Below are 7,500 nucleotides of genomic sequence, written 5' to 3'. Positions count from 1 at the left end.
GTTTTCATCCTGTTTTTTTCACTACAAAGCATCATTCTGTTGTTCCACTTTCACATGGCCTTGGCATTTCATCCTTGGTCAGTCTAAAAGACTACATAAACACGTTGAAAAAAAGGCCCCATGCCAAAATTCAGAAACATACAAAACAAAAAAAAAACAGCCTAAAAATTAAATACATTATTAATAGAAAACAAGTACGCTCTTTGCCCCTCAATTATTACTTTTCCACCATATGGTAGAAAAACTACTAACGGAAGTCAAATTCACAAGCAGGGGCTCAGTGATTAAGGGAAAAACCAAAACAAAACAAAAATTAACTTTTAATTGGTGACACAATACCAGCCATCAGTGTCAAACCTTAAAGAAGCTAATTTATACTCAGAAAATGGCATTTAATACACAATCAACCACTACTTCACCAAATTTTAAAGAACTACCTATCATTTCTTACAAAAAAAAAGGAAAATCCTTCAAGGACATGCGCATCAGAGCTGTACTACAAAAAGTTCTTATATTGATACCATGTTCAAAACTTTTGCAATCAACTGCGGAAAAAGATAAATTTATTTAAGGTGGTAGTTAACCCTAAATGAGAGGAAACACTCAAAATGGTCCAATTCTCGAGGAATTTAATCAATCTTCACGAAATTTGACAGCTAGGAAGAACAAATCAAAACAAACAAAATATTGAAATTTAAGGTTGCTCCATGTGATGGTTTCCATGGTAACCAAGAACAAAGAACCCCAAACTAAAAACTTTCAGAGTCAATAAATTCAAAACAATAGAAGATTTAAAGTTCAAACCGACAAATGTTACTTCTGTGGAGGTAAGCTATGCAACAAGTAGAGAATTTCATGATCGACCTAATTTTAGATGTGGCTTACTAAAAATAGCCAGTTTCCATGGTAACATAAGCAATTTTTCATTTTACGAAAAATGGTCTACTTGCATAAAATACACCAAAATACATCTACAGACCAAAAATGAAGGATATTCATTGAATTCTCTCAATTTTAGAGGATTTGCAAAATATTAATATTCAAGTTTGTCAATTTGAGAAAATCAAATTTAAACATAAATTCATGGTCCAGTGGAAATTGTTTTCACCTAAAGGAACCAAAGCCAACATTTTTTTTTCTCATTTTACAAGAAATGTATTCTTAACAAAATTGTAGCCTCTTCACTTGAACTTGAAGCCACAATAAAATATTCTTTAATTAGTCCGCAAACGTTTTGGAGCAACGACTTCTGTTTCTGGCTGAACAAACACAACTTCAATCTTCTCTGGTAATGCAGACTTATTTCTTTGTCCCTCTAAAGGTGTCTTTGATAGTTTTATCTTTTTTGCTCCACATTTGTCTGGGATAGAACTCAACCCAAATCCCCCAGACTGATAGGCACTCTCATCTCCTTTGGACTTTCTTTGAGCCCGCAGACATTGCCTTTGTTTCCGGTACTTGCTCGATATTTTTTGGGAGGTACTTTTCATGCTTGACCTGTCCTGTTGCCTGAAGGCTTTCATAGTGTTTACTCCAGGAGTGATCTGGCACAATTCCATAGTAACAGCGTTACTAGCTGCACCTGTATTAAACACCATAATGGTCTTGCATGCTGCAATACGAACTTTTCTTGCTCCACAAAATTTGGTTTTGGAACACTTGCTCCACAACAGACCATTAACAGCTTCATTTTGATTTTGAGTCATTCCTTTTAAACACCTTGAAAGGAGATCATCTTTGGAAAGCCTTGTGAAAATAGGATCCAGCTCTTCCATGAGGACTTCAGGTAAGCGCTTGCTGTCATCATAGGTGGAGGACCCTTCCAGCTTATCCCTCCAGAACTTGCACCAAGAATTTCCATCCTTAGGACAATACAGATGTTGTTTCTCCAGAGGAAGACTTTCAGTAATGATCATATGATGCTGAATAGCTTTAATGCTATTTTTTATGCTCTTCAAGTCACCTTTGTTATGTCTTATGGCATTGCCATAGTAATTTTGCATCTTGTCACTTAACCGACCCCTTCCAGATACTCCTTTTCCATCTGAACGTTTCTGCCCTTTCATCTTGGCTTTGTAATTTCTAAGTGCACTTCCAAGCCTTTTTTGTACATGTCCAACACATTCCTCTTTACAAACAACATAATCATCACCATACTTCTTGCTCATGGCCTCTTTTACTCTCCCAAAGCACCTACTGTCACCATCTCCCACAAATGTAGAGTACTTGAGATTCCTTTGGTCAATACTCCTGCTGAATATTTCAATGGCAGCTGCTGCTTCAATCTCCTCTGACGAACCATGATGATTTATTTGGCAAAGATGACCATCTTTCCAAGTTTTGTATTCATCAGATTCTTTGTTCATGGCATTGCGAGCTTTGCATTCATGGCAGATGAGTGATTTCACGCTATAATCTAGGATTTCTCCTGTGTCAACAGAGATAACAAAGACAACTCCAATTTTAGAAGAATGTCCTCTTTTCTGCCATGTGCCATCAACTGTGACAGCAACATTTGCCACTTGTTGAACATTTATCTCTTCCAAGTCTCTAGGTCTTTCAACAGAGTTCTTTTGAATAAGCCTTTGTGCAGCTTCTTGCATACGATTTTCAGCATTTGCCATAACAGCCTTCTCAATCTGAATATGTTTGTTGTAGGCCTTTTTTGTAAAAGGGGGTGACAAATTCATTCCAGCACAAAAATTAATCAGTCCAGCGTGACCAAATTGATGTGATGCTAGAACCGACCTCCTGTTTACTTAATGAGCTCCCCCGCCCTTACCGCCAACACGTTTGCTGGTTTTCAAGGGAGTCTCTACTGTGCAAGGTGAACACCTTAAAAACAAAGATTCGGACAAACCTTCTCTCTCGTCGTTTCTTTGGTATAATTGAAGCTTGGAGCCTGTTGATCGGCATGGACTACAAATTGCAGCGGTAGACATACGTTCATCCAAAAGTATGGCATCCTGTAGCTTGAAACCAACTGCACGCTGAAGTTGACATGAAGATGCAGCTCCAATATGTTTTGCCTTTTCTCTAGTTAAGATGCCCTTCTCGCTTTCAATCGTTTCAAAAGAAGAATTGTGCAATTTTTTAACAGACACGTTTTCTTTGAATGGACTTGAAGATGAAAGCGGTGCTTTGTCATCAAGAACTTGTAGAGAAGAACTTGAAGGACCAGGAGGATCATGCGTGCACTGGCGATCGTTCCGCTTCTGCAATTCTGCCGGTCTCTGGCCATGAAAACCCTTTCTTTTCTTTCGTTTAACTGACCTAAACTTTGATTTATCTTCTCTAACCATGTTCCCGAAAACAAAACGGAAATAAATGCACCTATTTTCAAAAATCTTCACTGTACTGCTGAAACCGCCATCTTTAAACAGAGGACTGAACAATACATTCCTTGAGACGCAAACATTGCCAGAGGACTGGGACGAGCAAAGGAGGAATGGAACTGAAAGAACCACTTTTCAAGGACTGTGGAATTGTTTTTTGCTGGCAAAAAGCTTCAATCCTTCTAGAGAAAACCCCATAGCAACCAAAGTAAACAAAATTAAGCACGTGTGTTGCTATGGAAAAATTAATGACCTCTAAGTAATTAATTGAAAATAAAACGCGGGATTTTCAAATTTTCAAAAAAATAAAAAAGGCACCAAAAAGTCAACAAAATCCTTCATTCAGGAATATATATTCAAAGTTTATGCAAAATTTGAAGTTTTTCCCCAATTTTAGAGTTAACTACCACCTTAACTCATCGATTATATCCCTTGATTATTAATCCATCTTTAAGTTCTCATATGAATCTTATAGTTTGACCCTGACTTACTTCTGGTACATCCATACAAAGTGGTGACAACCTTTGTGGCACTTTCTTGGTGGTCAAAAGGCATTGCAGCACTCTAACGTCATATGCTGGGCTACTTTGGGGATCTGTAAAATGGAAACCCACAACCTTGATCATTCACAGCATACGATTTTCAGCATTTGCTATAACAGCCTTCTCAATCTGAATAAGATGTTTGTTGTAGGCCTTTTTTGTAACAGGGGGTGACAAATTCATTCCAGCACAAAAATTAATCAGTCCAGCGTGACCAAATTGATGTGATGCTAGAACCGACCTCCTGTTTACTTCATGAGCTCCCCCACCCTTACCGCCAACACGTTTGCTGGTTTTCAATGGAGTCTCTACTGTGCAAGATGAACACCTTTAAAACAAAGATTCGGACAAACCTTCTCTCTCGTCGTTTCTTTGGTATAATTGAAGCTTGGAGCCTGTCGATCGGCATAGACTACAAATTGCAGCGGTAGAAATACGTTCATCCAAAAGTGCGGCATCCTGTAGCTTGAAACCAACTGCACGCTGAACTTGACATGAAGATGCAGCTCCAATATGTTTTGCCTTTTCTCTAGTTAAGATGCCCTTCTCGCTTTCAATCGTTTCAAAAGAAGAATTGTGCAATTTTTTAACAGACACGTTTTCTTTGAATGGACTTGAAGATGAAAGCGGTGCTTTGTCATCAAGAACTTGTAGAGAAGAACTTGAAGGACCAGGAGGATCATGCGTGCACTGGCGATCGTTCCGCTTCTGCAATTCTGCCGGTCTCTGGCCATGAAAACCCTTTCTTTTCTTTCGTTTAACTGACCTAAACTTTGATTTATCTTCTCTAACCATGTTCCCGAAAACAAAACGGAAATAAATGCACCTATTTTCAAAAATCTTCACTGTACTGAAACCGCCATCTTTAAACAGAGGACTGAACAATACATTCCTTGAGACGCAAACATTGCCAGAGGACTGGGACGAGCAAAGGAGGAATGGAACTGAAAGAACCACTTTTCAAGGACTGTGGAATTGTTTTTTGCTGGCAAAAAGCTTCAATCCTTCTAGAGAAAACCCCATAGCAACCAAAGTAAACAAAATTAAGCACGTGTGTTGCTATGGAAAAATTAATGACCTCTAAGTAATTAATTGAAAATAAAACGCGGGATTTTCAAATTTTCAAAAAAATAAAAAAGGCACCAAAAAGTCAACAAAATCCTTCATTCAGGAATATATATTCAAAGTTTATGCAAAATTTGAAGTTTTTCCCCAATTTTAGGGTTAACTACCACCTTAACTCATCGACTATATCCCTTGATTATTAATCCATCTTAAAGTTCTCAAATGAATCTTATAGTTTGACCCTGACTTACTTCTGGTACATCCATACAAAGTAGTGACAACCTTTGTGGCACTTTCTTGGTGGTCAAAAGGCATTGCAGCACTCTAACATCATATGCTGGGCTACTTTGGGGATCTGTAAAATGGAAACCCACAACCTTGATCATTCACAGCTGTAGGCATATTAAGTAACTATTATTACACATGTATGCACTGCAATAACAACTATGGTACTTGCACGTGATGTTTTACAGTTGGAGTATCATTAGGATTAGAACAGGTGGCATTGTTAAATTGTGTAGACAAGAAAGTCTTCATAGACTGCCTGAGCTATTTTATGCTTATTTTAATTTGTTCCTTTGATAATACATACCTGTTTCTGCTGCCAGGAGATGATCATTCAATTCATCTATCATGCCCACTGAAAGCAGAAGTTATGGGATTACTCAACATAAAAGAAACATGAACCAACATCGACAATTAATTTTGTGGGTTTTAATTTGTCACAGCCAAAGTTAAGTTGGAGAATGTATTGTAAAACGCAAATAAAGAAAAATATCTATTAAATTGAGTGTGGAACGAAATGAGTCCTATGCCATGCAATTAACCCATTGGCATCCAAACCGGCCATAACCGGCCGTGCGCAACGATCCCTGAAATACCCAAACCGGCCGTAACCGGCCGTACAAAATGGCGTCTTGACCAGAGGTGATCTTAGGCCTCTACCCAGTCTCCCTTAGTAAATCTAAATTTTTTGTTGTTATGGAGATTTAGTAGGATAATTGACCAATCATTTGTCGTCTTGTGAGCATATTTTGACAGCTGATAAGAGACCCCACAAGGGCTGGCTTTTTGCCCTTTCGATCGCGTGATCAAATTACGCGAAAACAACAGCCGATGCACCAGATAATGCACCGAACGATTGGGATATTCATGCTTTTTTTTTCGGATTCGGAGGATCCAGGGATCTAAAGGATCTTTTATGGTTTTCCTGTAAGAGGAGCTGATACTAGAGACAAAAATTTTGATTTAGATGGCTTTAAAAGTGACGAAGAAGACGGTGCAAACCAAGCGACCGATGATAAACATGAAGCTCGCTGGAATGATCAGATCGATAATATTCAAATTCCAGATTTCGTGGCAGCTACTGCTCTTTATTTTGTTTTAGATAATCGTAAATTATGAATTAAATATTTTTCTTAGTTTTCATAGGAGATGATCTATGGGAATTAATGGTAAACGAAACGAGTAGGTATGCCTGTCAAAAACTCTTAAAATCCCCAAGCCCATTGCCTTTTTTCATGCAGTAAGCCGCGCAAAATTAAAGGCCTTCGTAGCAATTAACGTCATAATGGACATTGATTAGCTCCCGATTTTAGCTTTATATTGATCAACCGATGGACTTTTTGCAAATAACAAGTTTTTTTTCCTAAAATAAATTGGTAATCGAAGGAATTTTCGCGTTCAGCATACCTCGGAAGATTGGTATCTTCAACAAGTAAATCAATCCGACCGTGCGTTTATATTCTGCAAATGCGAGAAAACCTCCAGTGATTTTCTCTGTTGTTTTTCTTGTGTTGTGTAAGTTATCTTTCAGAAGTTTTTGAGAGAGCACTTTTGTACACAATTTGACCTTGTTCTCTCATGAAACGTGATAGTGATAGTGATCAATTAATTAAATTAATCTTGCGGTTTTGTGTATTTCGACAAGCAGAAAACTCGTGAAATTTTGTTTCGGCAGCGGCGTTTGTGCACAATTTTTGCACTTATACCTGCAAGAAAACAATGCGATTGGAATAAATTTCAAACAATTTTTATCCATTGAGTGGTTAGACTTAACTGTAAATTGCACAAGGCATATTTTGAGTTATAATATATATTTTTCAAGCGCTTTGTTTAGTTAGCGATCAAAAACTTTCTTGATTGCTTAACGCACGCTGCTTCGAAAATTCTACCTATACATTTTCAGTTGAGCCTTAGGACGTGTTTTGAATCACTTTTTAGCAATATTTTTACATCATCTGGAAGTTCACTGTTTCTTTTTCCGTTGAACTTAATTCGAAAACTCAATCTCTTGTGTACATTTACTGCGCATATGGTTTATTTTTAGCGCTCATCTATCACAGTAATTAACATACGTCACGCCGGATAATCAATTAACTGTCACACGTGGCAACCCCAGATGTCAATGGGTTAAAAATACTGTGCAACAATTAGCAACTAAACACAGCAAAGAATTGCGTGGGTCATTAATTAACATTGGATAATAAAAATAAATTATTAATGCTCATGAATAATTATTACTATAATAGCAAAGGTCTGGGCTCTGGTACTATATA

At 37.6% G+C, this 7,500-nt stretch overlaps 1 pseudogene; it reads right to left on the bottom strand.

Annotated features, from left to right (window-relative positions):
* The window catches only part of LOC138053408 (uncharacterized), an 8,933-nt pseudogene extending 4,261 nt beyond the window's left edge, over positions 1-4,672 (bottom strand).
* Positions 4,673-7,500: the final 2,828 nt, after the last annotated feature.

This window comes from Montipora capricornis, chromosome 6 (assembly GCF_036669925.1).
Source record: "Montipora capricornis isolate CH-2021 chromosome 6, ASM3666992v2, whole genome shotgun sequence".
Taxonomy (NCBI): Eukaryota; Metazoa; Cnidaria; class Anthozoa; order Scleractinia; family Acroporidae; genus Montipora; species Montipora capricornis.
Note: the sequence above shows the minus strand (reverse complement) of the source record. Positions and strands in the feature narration are given on the sequence as shown.